At 37.9% G+C, this 15,260-nt stretch overlaps 1 non-coding gene across 1 annotated transcript; it reads right to left on the bottom strand.

Annotated features, from left to right (window-relative positions):
- Positions 1-13,883: 13,883 nt before the first annotated feature.
- On the bottom strand, positions 13,884-13,991 carry LOC148567449 (small nucleolar RNA R71). The gene has a single exon (XR_015883040.1). It is a non-coding gene; the product is annotated as a small nucleolar RNA R71 (small nucleolar RNA).
- Positions 13,992-15,260: the final 1,269 nt, after the last annotated feature.

Below are 15,260 nucleotides of genomic sequence, written 5' to 3'. Positions count from 1 at the left end.
ATGCAGGTATTAAGTTGATGCTTGTCCCAAGATCACATAAAGCTGTCTTGGTGCAATTACCCTCTAATATGCATGGTATCAGAAAGCTCCTGGGATCTTTAAGCTTTTCTGGAAAGCTTTTCAGAATGACTGCACTGCATTCTTCAGTGAGGAGAACTCTTTCAGTTTCTCTCCAATCCTTCTTATGACTCAAGATCTCCTTCATGAACATGGCATAAGAAGGTATTTGCTCAAGTGCCTCTGCAAATGGAATCTTTATTTCAAGAGTCCTGAGGTAATCTGCAAAGCGAGCAAATTGCTTATCCTGCTCCTCTTGGCGGGGTTTTTGTGGATAAGATATCTTGGCTTTATATTCCTCAACCTTAGTTGCTGTAGGTTTATTTCCTACAGAGGTGGTTGGAGAAGCCTTTTTAGAGGGGTTGTTATCAGCACTTGTGAGTGTCTGATCCCTCACTGGCATTTGAATGCCAGGGTTAGAAGCTGGATGGCATTGGACGCCAACTCTTTACTTGTTCCTGGCATTTAAACGCCAGAACTGAGCTTCCATTGGGCGTTTGACGCCAAATCCTTGCCTGTTTCTGGCGTTTGAATGCCAGAGTTATTCCTCTCTAGGCTCTTACTGTCCTCAGAGGGATTTTGGATGGCAGTTTGTTCTTTTCTTGGCTTTCTGCTGCCTTGAAGTGAGGTATTTAATATTTTCCCACATCTTAATTGAACTGCTTGGCACTCTTCTTTTATTTGTTTTGATAACTGTTGTTCTGTTTGCTTCAACTGTACCTCCATATTTATATTAGCCATGCTTGTGTCTTGTAGTATCTCTTTGAATTCAGCCAGCTGTTTTGTTAGAAAGTCTAATTGCTGATTGAATTCAGTAATTTGTTCTGCATGACTGAGTTCAGCAGTTACTGTTTTAGCCTCTTCTTTCATGAAAGATTCACTGTTTAGGTACAGATGCTGATTTCTGGCAACTGTATCAATAAGCTCTTGAGCCTCTTCAATTGTCTTTCTCATGTGTATAGATCCACCAGCTAAGTGATCTAGAGAAATTTGAACTTTCTCTGTAAGCCCATAATAGAAGATGTCTAACTGCACCCATTCTGAAAACATTTCAGAGGGGCATTTTCTTAGCTTCTCTCTGTATCTCTCCCAGGCATCATAAAGAGATTCATTATCTCCTTGTTTAAAGCCTTGGATGTCCAGCCTTAGCTGTGTCATCCATTTTGGAGGGAAGTATTGATTCTGGAATTTGTCTGACAGCTGTTTCCATGTCCTTATGCTAGCCTTAGGTTGGTTATTTAACCACCTCTTAGCTTGGTCTTTTACAGCAAATGGAAACAGTAATAATCTGTAGACATCCTGATCTACTTCCTTATCATGTACTGTGTTAGCAATCTATAAAAACTGTGCCAGAAACTTTGTAGGTTCTTCCTGTGGAAGACCGGAATACTGGCAACTTTGCTGCACCATGATAATGAGCTGAGGATTCAACTCAAAGCTACTGACTCCAATGGAGGGTATACAGATACTACTCCTATATGAAGCAGTAGTGGAGTTGGCATATGACCCGAGAGTCCTTCTGGACTGCTCATTTCCACTTAGGTCCACGATGGAGAAAAGGGAATTGATGTGAATTGCAATTAAAATATATTTTTATTTTTATTTTATAAAAAGAGAACGAAAAGAAAAATGAAATAAAATAACTAGAAATTAATTATAGATTTCGAAAATTAAGAAAAAAATTAAAACTAAAATAATTACTTAATTAAGAAGATTTGAAAAGCTTTGGATATGATTTTTGAAAAAGATTTTAAATTTTGAAATTGAAATCTGAATTTTAAAGGGAATTTTCAAAAATTCACTTTAAAATAGAGAGAAAAGATAGTTTTTTTTTTTATTTTTGAATTTTATCATGAAAGAGAAAAACACACAAAAGACACACAATTTAAAATTTTTAGATCTAATGTTCCTTATTTTCGAAAATTTTGGAGAGAAACACCAAGGAACACCAAACTTAAAAATTTTAAGATCAAAACACAAGGAAGACTCAAGAACACTTTGAAGGCTCACAAGAACAACATGAACATGAAGATAGAACACCAAACTTAAAATTTTTAGAAAACCAAAATAAAATTTTCGAAAACTAAAGAAAAATCGACAAGAAAACACCAAACTTAAAGTTTGGCACAAGATTTATTCAAAGAAAAATTATTTTTGAAAAAGTTTTTAAAAAAGAAGATAGCCAATTACCAAGAACATAAGCACCACGCTCTAGCCAATTGAGCTATAAATTTAAAGTGTTTTAACAAGGTATTTAATAAATAATTTTTTTTAGATACTAATAATTCGAAAATGCACAAGAAAAACAAGAAAAATCACAAAACAAGAAAAACTAAAGATCAAACAAGGAAAATAAACAAGAACAACTTGAAGATTAAGAAAGAACAATGAACACAATTTCCAAAATTTAAAAGAAAATAAAAACATGCAATTGACACCAAACTTAAAACATGAAACTAAACTCAAACAGAAAAACTCAATTATTAGTTTATAAAATTTTCGAAAAATTTTAAAAAGAGAAAATAAGGATTTAAAAAAAGAAATATCAACCAAAAACAACAATAAAAGACTCTAAACCAAAAAGAAAAAATTTTCCTAATCTAAGAAACAAAATGAACCGTCAGTTGTTCAAATTCGAACAATCCCCGGCAACGGCGCCAAAAACTTGGTGCATGAATTGTGAATCACACTTTTCACAACTCGTACAACTAACCAGCAAGTGCACTGGGTCGTCCAAGTAATACCTTACGTGAGTAAGGGTCGAATCCCACGGAGATTGTTGGCTTGAAGGAATCTATGGTTATCTTGTAACTCTTAGTCAGGATATCAATTTTATTTATCAGTTTGAATTGCGAGAAATAAAAGAGCATGAAATAAATACTTATTCTGCAGTAATGGAGAATATGTTGGAGTTTTGGAGATGCTTTGTCTTCTGAATCTGTACTTTACCCATGTCTTCTTCTTCACGCACGCAAGGTTCCTCCTATTGCAAGCTGTATGTTGGTGGATCACCGTTGTCAATGGCTACCATTCGTCCTCTCAGTGAAAATGGTCCAGCTGCGCTGTCACCGCCCGGCTAATCATCTGTCGGTTCTCACTCATGCTGGAATAGGATCCGTTGGTTCTTTTGCGTCTGTCACTACGCCCAACCTTTGTGAGTTTGAAGCTCGTCATAGTCATTCAATCCTTGAATCCTACTCAGAATGCCACAGACAAGGTTTAGACTTTCCGGATTCTCAAGAATGCTGCCAATGGATTCTAGCTTATACCACGAAGATTCTGATTAAGGAACCCAGAGATACTTATTCAATCTAATGTAGAACAGAGGTGGTTGTCAGGCACACGTTCATGGGTTGAGAATGGTGATGAGTGTCACAGATCATCACATTCATCATATTGAAATGCGAATAAATATCTTAGATAGAAACAAGCGTGTTTGAATGGAAAACAGAAGTAATTGTATTAATTCATCGAGACACAGTAGAGCTCCTCACCCCCAACAATGGAGTTTAGAGACTCATGCCATCAAAGAGTACAAAGTTCAGATCTAAAATGTCATGAGGTACAAAATAAATCTCTAAAAGTTGTTTAAATACTAAACTAGTAACCTAGGTTTACAGAAAATGAGTAAACTAAGATAGATAGTGCAGAAATCCACTTTTGGGGCCCACTTGGTGTGTGCTGGGGCTGAGACTTAAGCTTTACACGTGCCTAGGCTGTTTCTGGAGTTAAACGCCAGGTTGTAACCTGTTTTGGGCGTTTATCTCCAACTTGTAACTTGTTTCTGGCGTTTAATGCCAGACTACAACATGGAACTGGTGTTGAACGCTAGTTAACGTCGTCTATCCTTGAGCAAAGTATGGATGTCTACTTTCCAACGCAATTATGAGCGCGCCAATTGGACTCCTGTAGCTCCAGGAAATCCATTCCGAGTGCAGAGAGGTCAGAATCCAACAGCATCAATGGTCATTTTTCAGCCTGAATCAGATTTTTGCTCCGCTCCCTCAATTTCAGCAAGAAAATACCTGAAATTATAGAAAAACACACAAACTCATAGTAAAGTCCAGAAATATGAATTTTGCCTAGAAACTAATGAAAATATACTAAAAACTAACTAAAACATACTAAAAACTACATGAAATTAACCCCAAAAAGTGTATAAAATATCCGCTCATCACAACACCAAACTTAAACTGTTGCTTGTCCCCAAGCAACTAGATAAATATAATAGAATACAAATAAGTCAAGAAGCAATAATATCTCAGACTTTTTGAGTGAAGCTCAGATTCTAATTAGATGAGCGGGACTAGTAGCTTTTTTATTCCGAACAGTTTTCGCATCTCACTTTATCCATTGAAGCTCAGAATGATTGACATCTATAGGAACTTAGAATTCAGATAGTGTTATTGATTCTCCTAGTTCAGTATGTTGATTCTTGAACACAGCTACTTTATGAGTCTTGGCCGTGGCCCTAAGCACTTTGTTTTCCAGTATTACCACTGGATACATAAATGCCACAGACACATAATTGGGTAAACCTTTTCAGATTGTGACTCATCTTTGCTAAAGTCCCCAATTAGAGGTGTCCAGGGTTCTTAAGCACACTCTTCTTTTTTGCTTTGGACCTTGACTTTAACCGCTCAGTCTCAAGTTTTCACTTGACATTTTCATGCCACAAGCACATGGTTAGGGACAGCTTAATTTAGCTGCTTAGGCCAGGATTTGATTCCGTTAGGCCCTCCTATCCACTGATGCTCAAAGCCTTGTATCCTTTTTATTACCCTTGTCTTTTGGTTTTAAGGGCTATTGGCTTTTTCTGCTTGCTTTTTCTTTTTCTTTTTTTTTTCTTTTATTTTTGCCATTTTTTCAATTTTTTTCTGCAAGCTTTTGTATTCACTGCTTTTTCTTGCTTCAAGAATCATTTTTATGATTTTTCAGATTATCAAATAACATTTCTCCTTTTTCATCATTCTTTCAAGAGCCGACATATTTAACATTCATAGACATCAAATTCAAAAGACATATGCACTGTTCAAGCATTCATTCAGAAGACAAAAAGCATTGCCACCACATGTAAATAATTAGAATTTTTTTCTTATTAAAAACTCGAAAAATATTGCCTCCTTATTCTAAAGAAAATCTGCTATTTTATTGATGTTTAATGATGATGAGAAAAATAAATTATACCTTAATTGGAGATAAAATCAGAATATAGATACTAATTACTACTACTCATACATAACTTCTAAGGTAAAACTCAAATAAGAACAATTATCACAGAGTTAAGGCTAAGATTAGAACTCAACAACCTTGAATTTGGGAGGTGGATGCCTCTTTAGTCTGTGGAGTGCTTGGCCCTTCAAGAGATAGTTTCTGACGCTTTAATTCCTTCAGTTCACGCCCTTGCTCTTCTTGTTCTCTAAGCAATTTGCAGAACATGTTGTTTTAATTTTGCTGTTCTTCCTTCAGTTGATCCACAGCTTCTTGCAAATTGGTGACAGATGCTTCTAGGCGCTCCCATTATTCAATTTGAGGGATTTCCGGGAGGAACTCCTCTGCTTTTCTCTTGATGGGGTCGTCCTAGACTTGTTGTCCTTCCATAGACTTTTTGGTGATTGGTTGCTCAACTGAGATATACTTATCTACTCCTATCTTTATCCCAGCATCTTTACATAACAGAGAAACTAAGCTTGGATAGGCCAATTTGGCATCTTTGGAGTTCTTGTTTGCAATTTTGTAAAGCTCACAAGCAATCAGCTGATGAACTTCCACTTCTTTTTCCAGCATAATGCAATGAATCAGCACTGCTCTTCTGATGGTGACTTCAGAGCGGTTGCTAGTGGGCAGAATAGAGCGCCCAATGAAGTCCAGCCAGCCTCTGGCGAGTGGTTTGAGATCTCCTCTCTTGAGTTAGTTCGGGGCACCCTTTGTGTTGGTTGTCCACTTAGCTCCAGGGAGGCACATATCCTCTAGAATTTTATCCAAGCCTAGGTTTGATCTCATCATTCTCCTATTAAAGGAGTCTGGGTCATCTTGCAGTTGAGGCAACTTGAAGATCTCCCGTATTTTATCAGGGTGGGTGTGAACAACCTTCCCTCTGACCAAAGTTCTATAGTCATAGAATGCGGTTCCAACTATCCTCTGCTTGTCCGTCTGCCATAGATAAGCATAGAATTCCTGAACCATGTTTCTTCTCACCTTTGTTTCAGGATTAGCTAGATCTTCCCAGCTCCTGTGTCGAATTTGCGTTTGGATCTCTAGATATTCATCTTCTTTCAGATTGAATTTAACTTCCGGGATCATGGACCTTAGACTCATTATTTTGTAAAAATGGTCTGAATGTTCTTTGGTTATGAACTTCCCTTGATTCCAAAGTGGTTTTGGAATATTCTCTTTCTTGCCTCTTGAGTCGGTTTGTTTTCCCTTAGGAGACATGATCTTAGTGGGTATTGGTTTAGGATGTTTACTAATCTGACTAATATGGAACTTGGTAAGACAAGGGGGTTAAATAACTGAAAAATAAGATTAGTAAAGAATATTCTTTGAATGCTAAATTTACGTATTGAATTTTTTTTCTTGTCCCCATAATTCAAAAATTTTTTTTATTATGGCCGAAGAAATGAAATAAAAGATAGGGTAGAATCAATGGAAAAAGAATCGGAAGTGATCAATATATCTCTCGAAACAAACGAAAAGAAATGACATCTCTTATCTCACTGACACCAAAGAGGGGGATCTAAAATGATTGGAATTTTGATATGGGTGGAATATAATGAAATAGAGGGAAAGAGGAATTGAACTCATAATCACACCAAACTTAGAGGTTTGCTTGTCCTCAAGCAAAAGAAAGGAAAGGAGAGGGAAAGAGGGAGAGCCAAGCGCAACTTGTGGAGGAGAGGGGGAGAGGCCAAACCAAAATTTAAAGGGAAGGGGGTGGGTTTCGAAAATTATTTGAAAAAGATATGATAGAAAAAGTGATTTGGAAAAGATAAGTATGATAGGAAAAGATGTGTTTTAAAATTGAAAAGATATAAAAGATATTTGAAAAAGATAAATCTGGATTTTGAAAAAGATGATGTGAAGATTTGAAAAAGATATTGATGAGTTGAAAAGATTTTAGAAGGAAAAGAGATAGATTTGTTTTGAAAAGGATTTGAAAATAATTTGAAGAGGAAAAGGGGTTTATGAATTAAGATACATTTGATATATTTTTTTTTTTTGAAAAAGGATTTGAAAAATTAGGATTTGTAACATGTTTGTGCAAGAAATCATGAATTGAAACATAAAAAAGGAAAAAAATTTGAATTGAAAACGAAATTGTCTACTCCCCACAATCCTGGCGTTAAACGCCCAACTGCAGCATGTTTTGGGCGTTTAACGCCCAGTTGCTGCTTAGTTTAGGCGTTTAACGCCCAGCTGTTGCTTCTAGCTAGCGTTAAATGCCAGAAACCCCTTTGTCACTGGACGTTTTTCTAAACGCCTAGGATGCTGTAAATCTGGCGTTACACGCCCAGAAGTTGCTTCTTTCTGGCATTTAACGCCCAGATGGCTATCCTTACTGGTGTTTTCTTGCCAGTGAGCTCCTTTTTCCTGTTTTGTGCTCTAAATTCTTCTGTAACCCTGTGGACTTATGCAATTGATTCTTTACCTTGTTAACATTAAGCTCATATATTTTAAAAATAAACAAAATGAAAAATAACAGAAAAAGTTTTGCTAAAGGCTGGGTTGCCTCCCCGCAAGCGCTTCTTTATTGTCTTTAGCTGGACCTTGCTGAGCCTTTAATCTAGCCTCAGCCTTGAGCACTCTTGCTCAATATTGCCTTCAAGATAGTGCTTGATTCTCTGTCCATTAACAATGAACTTTTTATCAGAATCAATGTCTTGAAGCTCCACATAACTATATGGTGATACACTTGTAATCACATATGGTCCCCTCCATCGGGATTTCAGTTTCCCGGGGAATAGCCTGAGCCTAGAGTTAAACAATAGAACCTTTTGTCCTAGTTCAAAGACTCTAGATGACAGCTTTCTGTCATGCCACCTTTTTGATTTCTCTTTATAAATCTTGGCATTTTCGAAAGCAGTGAATCTGAATTCCTCTAGCTCATTCAGCTGGAGCAATCTTTTTTCTCCAGCTAATTTGGCATCAAAGTTTAGGAATCTGGTTGCCCAGTAGGCCTTATGTTCCAGTTCCACGGGCAGATGACAGGCCTTACCATACACAAGTTGGTATGGAGAGGTCCCTATAGGAGTCTTGAATGCTGTTCTGTAAGCCCACAAAGCATCATCCAAGCTTATTGCCCAATCCTTTCTACGGGTACTTACAGTCCATTCCAGGATTCTTTTTAGTTCTCTGTTAGAAACTTCAGCTTGCCCATTTGTCTGTAGATGATATGGGGTCGCCACCTTGTGGCGAATCCCATACCAGACCATGGCAGAGTAAAGCTGTTTGTTGCAGAAGTGAGTGCCCCCATCACTGATTAGTACTCTAGGGACACCAAACCTGCTGAAGATATGTTTCTGGAGGAACTTCAGCACTGTTTTAGTATCATTGGTGGGTGTGGTAACGGCCTCTACCCATTTTGATACATAGTCGACTGCCACCAGAATATAAGTGTTTGAGTATGATGGTGGGAAAGGTCTCATGAAGTCAATTTCCCATACATCAAACAACTCAATCTCCAAGATTCTTCTGTAAGCAAATACTCCAGAAGGACATGTGAATGCTGTTTTCTCTTGGTCCTGAGGATCTACTGCAATTTGGTTGTAACCTGAATAGCCATCCAAAAGGCAGTAATATTCATGAGCTGCTAGTCTCTCTAGCATCTGGTCTATGAATGGTAAAGGAAAATGATCCTTTCTGGTGGCTGTGTTGAGCCTTCTGTAGTCAATACACATGCGCCACCCTGTAACTGTTCTTGTAGGAACCAGTTCATTTTTTTTCATTATGAACCACTGTCATGCCTCCCTTCATGGCTGGATTTAGCCGCCTCTGTGGTTGAACCATTGGCTTAGCATCATCCTCCAATAGGATTTTGTGCATGCATCTAGCTGGGCTTATGCCGTTAAGGTCACTTATGGACCACCCAAGAGCTGTCTTGTGTGTCCTTAGCACTTGAATTAGTGCTTCCTCTTCCAATGGGTTTAAAGCAGAGCTTATGATCACTGGAAAAGTGTCACCTTCTCCCAGAAATGCATATTTCAGGGATGGTGGTAATGGCTTGAGCTCGGGTTTAGGAGGTTTTTCCTCTTCCTGAGGAAATCTCAGAGGCTCTTTCAGTTCTTCTGAACCCTCCAAATCAGGCTGAACATTTTTAAAGATGTCTTCCAGCTCTGATTCGAGACTCTCAGCCATGTTGACCTCCTTTACCAAAGAGTCAATGAGATCAACTTTCATGCAGTCTTTTGGTGTGTATGCATGCTGCATGGCCTTGACAACATTCAACTTAAACTCATCCTCATTGACTCTCAGGGTTACTTCCACCTTTTGGACATCAATGAGAGTTCGTCTAGTTGCTAGGAAAGATCTTCCTAGAATGAGAGTAGCACTCTTGTGCTCCTCCATTTCCAGCACTACAAAGTCAGTGGGAAAGGCGAATGGCCCAACCCTGACAATCATGTCCTCAATCACGCCTGATGGGTATTTAATGGAGCCATCAGCAAGTTGGAGACATATCCGGGTTGGTTTAACTTCTTCAGTTAAACCAAGCTTTATGATAGTGGATGCAGGTATTAAGTTGATGCTTGCCCCAAGATCACATAAAGTTGTCTTGGTGCAATTACCCTCTAATATGCATGGTATCAGAAAGCTCCCGGGAACTTTAAGCTTTTCTGGAAAGCTTTTTAAAATGACTGAACTGCATTCTTCAGTGAGGAGAACTCTTTCAGTTTCTCTCCAATCCTTCTTATGACTCAAGATCTCTGATGAGCAGATAATTTATATGCTTTTTGGCATTGTTTTTAGTATATTTTTAGCATGTTTTAGTTAGTTTTTGTTATATTTTTAGTAGTTTTTATTTAAAATTCACTATTTTGGACTTTACTATGAGTTTGTATGTTCTTCTATGATTTAAGGTATTTTCTGGCTGAAATTGAGGGACCTGAGCAAAAATCTGATTCAGAGGCTAAAAAGGACTGCAGATGCTATTGGATTCTGACCTCCCTACACTCAAATTGGATTTTCTGGAGCTACAGAAACCCAATTGGCGTGCTCTAAATTGCGTTGGAAAGTAGACATCCTGGGCTTTCCATCAATATATAATAGTTGATACTTTGCCTGAGATTCGATGGCCCAAACTGGCGTTCAAAGTCAGCTCAAGAATTCCCAGCGTTAAACGCCGGAACTGTCACCAAAGTGGGAGTTAAACGCCCAAACTGGCACAAAAGCTGGCGTTTAACTCCAGGAAAAGTCTCTACACGAAAATGCTTCAATTCTCAGCCCAAGCACACACCCAGTGAGCCCGGAAGTGGATATTTACGTCATTTTCTCATTTTTTGTAAACCCTAAGCTACTAGTTCTCTATAAATAGGACCTTTTGCTATTGTATTTAGGGAGGAATCTTTGAGTAGTTCTTTGCTACCTTAGATCACGTTTTGGGGCTGGCCTCACGGCCATGCCTAGACCATGTTCTTATGTATTTTCAACGGTGGAGTTTCTACACACCATAGATTAAGGTGTGAAGCTCTGCTGTACCTCGAGTATCAATGCAATTACTATTGTTCTTCTATTCAATTCAGCTTGTTCTTGTTCTAAGATATCACTTGTTCTTCAACTTGATGAATGTGATGATCCGTGACACTCATCATCATTCTCACCTATGAACGTGTGCCTGACAACCACTTCTGTTCTACCTTCGATTGAGTGTTTATCTCTTGGATTCCTTAATCAGAATCTTCGTGGTATAAGCTAGAATTGATGGCGGCATTCTTGAGAATTCGGAAGGTCTAAACCTTGTCTGTGGTATTCTGCGTAGGATTCAAGGATTGAATGACTGTGACGAGCTTCAAACTCGTGATTGTGGGGCATTAGTGACAGACGCAAAAGAATCACTGGATTCTATTCCGACATGATCGAAAACTGACAGATGAATAGCTGTGCTGTGACAGAGTGCGTTGAACATTTTCACTGAGAGGACGGGATTGTAGCCACTGACAACGGTGATGCCCAACATACAGCTTGCCATGGAAAGGAGTAAGAAGGATTGGATGAAGACAGTAGGAAAGCAGAGAGACGGAAGGGACAAAGCATCTTTATACGCTTATCTGAAATTCTCACTGATGAATTACATAAGTATCTCTATCTTTATTTTATGTTTTATTTATCTTTTAATCATTCATCATCCATAACCATTTGAATCCGCCTGACTGAGATTTACAAGATGACCATAGCTTGCTTCATACCAACAATCTCCGTGGGATCGACCCTTACTCACGTAAGGTTTATTACTTGGACGACCCAGTGCACTTGCTGGTTAGTTGTGCGAAGTTGTGATAAAGAGTTGAGATTACAATTGAGCGTACCAAGTTTTTGGCGCCCTTGCCGGGGATTGTTCGAGTTTGGACAACTGACGGTTCATCTTGTTGCTTAGATTAGGTACTTTTCCTTTTTATTTTTCGAAAAAAATTTTTCAAAAATACAAAAAGATTTTCTATTTTGTTCTTAAGAGTTTTTAAGAATGAATTCTAGAGTTTCATGATGATTTGTTGAAGTCTGGCTGGCTGAGAAGCCATGTCTAATCTTTTGGACCGAGGTTTCAACTTATCATCACAAGAGCTTGTTGATTTCTATCAATTTTGCTGTTGAAAGCAATAATCTGCTAAAGCTTGGCTGGCCATTGGCCATGTCTAGTGTTTTGGACCGGAGCTTTCATTGAAAGCTTGGCTGGCTAGTAAGCCATGTCTAATTCCTGGACCTGAGTCTTAGACTAGCATTACAATGATTCCTGAAATTCTTATTAAAAGTTTTGATTCTCTTTATTTTCTTCTCTATCTAATTCTCGAAAATCACAAAAAAATTTATAAAACCATAAAAACCAAAAATATTTTATGTTTCTTGTTTGAGTCTAGTATTAATTTTTAAGTTTGGTGTCAATTGCATGTTTCTATTTTTCTTGCATTTTTCGAAAATTACATGCATGTGTCTTCATTTATCTTCAAGTTGTTCTTGATGATTTCCTTGCTCTGATCTTTAAATTCTCTTGTTTAGTGTGTTTTGTTGTTTCTCATATGCATTCTCAATTTGTTAGTGTCTCCTATATGAAAATTTTTAAGTTTGGTGTCCAGCATGCATTGTTTATTTGATCTTAGTTGCATTTTTATTGTTTTTCATCATCAAAAAAATTCAAAAATATTTTTCAAAACTATGTCTTTTCAAGTCAATAATACAAAGAATTGAAGATTCAGAACATTCAGCAGAGGAATCAAACAGAAAAAGCTGGGTGTTCAAAACGCCTAGTGAAGAAGGAAAACTAGCATTTAAACGCTAGCCATGATACCTGGCTGGGCATTTAACGCCCAAAAAGGTAGAGATTTGGGCGTTAAACGCCAGAATGGGCACCATTCTGGGCGTTTAATGCCAGGATGACACTAGAGGGAAGATTTTGTTTTTAATTCACATTTTTTTCAAGTTTTCATCTTTTTTAAAATCAAATCTTTTTCAAATCATATCTTTTCAATCATATCTCTTTCAAAATCAATTTCTTTCCATTTTATATCTATTTTTACCATTTTTCAAAAATCCTTGCTTCAAATCAAGATTTACTTAAAAAATTTTCAAGTTGTTACTTGCCTATTAAGAAAGTATCAAATTTTAAATTTTAGATTCATATCTTTTAATTTCTTGATAGTCAAGTAATCAACTTTAATTTTAAAAATTTTCTTTTTCTAAATTGATTTTCAATCATATCTTTTCAAACATATCTTTTCAATCACATCTTTTTCAAAATTAATTTTTTCAATCATATCTTTTTCTAATTTCAAAATCTTTTTCAAAAATCACTTTATTTCTTTCCCAATCTTAGTTTTCGAAAATCTCAATCAAATTTTCAAATTTCTTTTTAAAATCTTTTAATTAATTTTCAAAAATTCTTCGCCTCTTTTCACATCCTTCTATTTAAAGGACTAAGACTCCTCATCAAGGTGCAATTCGAACTCTATCCCTCTTGATAAGTTCAAATTCCCTCTTCTCCACCTCCTCCTTCTATTCTTCTTTTCTTCTGACACCTCAAGGAATCTCTATACTGTGACATAGAGGATTCCCTACTTTCTTGTTCTCTTCTCTTTCATATGAGCAGGAACAAAGATAAAGGCATACTTGTTCAAGCTGACCCAGAACCTGAAAGGACCTTGAAGCGAAAGCTAAGAGAGGCTAAAGCACAACTCTCTGGAGAGGACCTAACAGAAATCTTCAAACTAGAAGAAGATATTGCAGCCGAAAACAACAACAATGCCAATAATGCAAGGAAGGTGCTTGGTGACTTTACTGCACCTACTCCTGATTTCTATGGGAGAAGCATCTCAATCCCTACCATTGGAGCAAACAACTTTGAGCTTAAGGCTCAATTAGTTTCTCTAATGCAACAGAATTGCATGTTTTATGGACTTCTATTGGAAGATCCTCATCAGTTCTTGGCTGAATTCTTGCAAATCTGTGACACTGTCAAGACCAATGGGGTTGACCCTGAGGTCTATAGACTTATGCTATTCCCTTGTGCTGTAAGAGACAGAGCTAGGATATGGTTGGATTCACAACCTAAGGAAAGCCTGAACTCTTGGGAGAAGCTAGTCAATGCCTTCTTGGCAAAGTTCTTTCCACCTCAAAAATTGAGTAAGCTTAGAGTGGAAGTCCAAACCTTCAGACAGAAGGAAGGTGAATCCCTCTTTGAAGCTTGGGAGAGATACAAGAAATTGATCAGAAGGTGCCCTTCTGACATGCTTTCAGAATGGAGCATCATAGGTATCTTCTATGATGGTCTGTCTGAACTGTCCAAGATGTCATTAGACAGCTCTGCTGGAGGATCTCTTCATTTGAAGAAGACGCCTGCAGAAGCTCAGGAACTCATTGAAATGGTTGCAAATAACCAATTCATGTACACTTCTGAGAGGAATCATGTGAATAATGGGACAGTTCAGAAGAAAGGAGTTCTTGAGATTGATACTCTGAATGCCATATTGGCTCAGAACAAAATATTGACTCAGTAAGTCAATATGATTTCTCAAAGTCTGTCTGGAATACAAGCTGCACCAGGCAGTACTAAGAACGCTTCATCTGAAGAAGAAGCCTATGATCCTGAGAACCCATCAATGGAAGAGGTGAATTACATGGGTGAACCCTATGGGAACACCTACAATCCTTCATGGAGAAACCATCCAAATCTCTCATGGAAGGACCAACAGAGGCCTCAACAAGGCTTCAACAACAACAATGGTGGAAGAAACAGGTTTAGCAATGGCAAGCCTTTTCCATCATCTTCTCAGCAGCAGACAGAGAACTCTAAGCAGAACCACTCTGACTTAGCAACCATGGTCTCTGATCTAATTAAAACCACTCAGAGTTTCATGACTGAAACAAGGTCCTCCATTAGAAATTTAGAAGCACAAGTGGGTCAGCTGAGCAAGAAAGTTACTGAACTCCCTCCTAGTACTTTTTCTAGCAATATAGAAGAGAACCCAAAAGGAGAGTGCAAGGCCATAAACACAATCAACATGGCCAAATTTAGAGAGGAGGAAGAGGCAGTGATCACCACTGAGGAAGACCTCAATGGACGTCCACTGGCCTCCAATGAGTTCCCTAATGAGGAACCATGGGAATCTGAGGCTCACACTGAGACCATAGAGATTCCATTGGATTTACTTCTGCCATTCATGAGCTCTGATGAGTATTCCTCCTCTGAAGAGGATGAAGATGTCACTGAAGAGAAAGTTGCTAAGTACTTTAGAGGAATCGTGAAGCTAAATGACAAGTTATTTGGTAATGAGACTTGGGAGGATGAACCCCCTTTGTTCACCAAAGAACTGGATGACTTGACTAGGCAGAGATTACCTCAAAAGAGACAAGATCCAGGGAAGTTCTCAATACCTTGTACCATAGACACCATGACCTTTGAGAAGGCTCTGTGTGACATAGGGTCAGGTGTAAACCTCATGCCTCTCTCTGTAATGGAGAAGCTAGAGATCCTTGAGGTACCAGCTACAAGAATCTCACTA

The sequence above is a fragment of the Arachis ipaensis genome, chromosome B4 (assembly GCF_059453495.1).
Source record: "Arachis ipaensis isolate K30076 ecotype BB chromosome B4, ASM5945349v1, whole genome shotgun sequence".
In the NCBI taxonomy this organism is placed as follows: domain Eukaryota; kingdom Viridiplantae; phylum Streptophyta; class Magnoliopsida; order Fabales; family Fabaceae; genus Arachis; species Arachis ipaensis.
The sequence above is the reverse complement of the archived record's forward strand: the minus strand, read 5'-3'. Positions and strand labels throughout refer to the sequence as shown.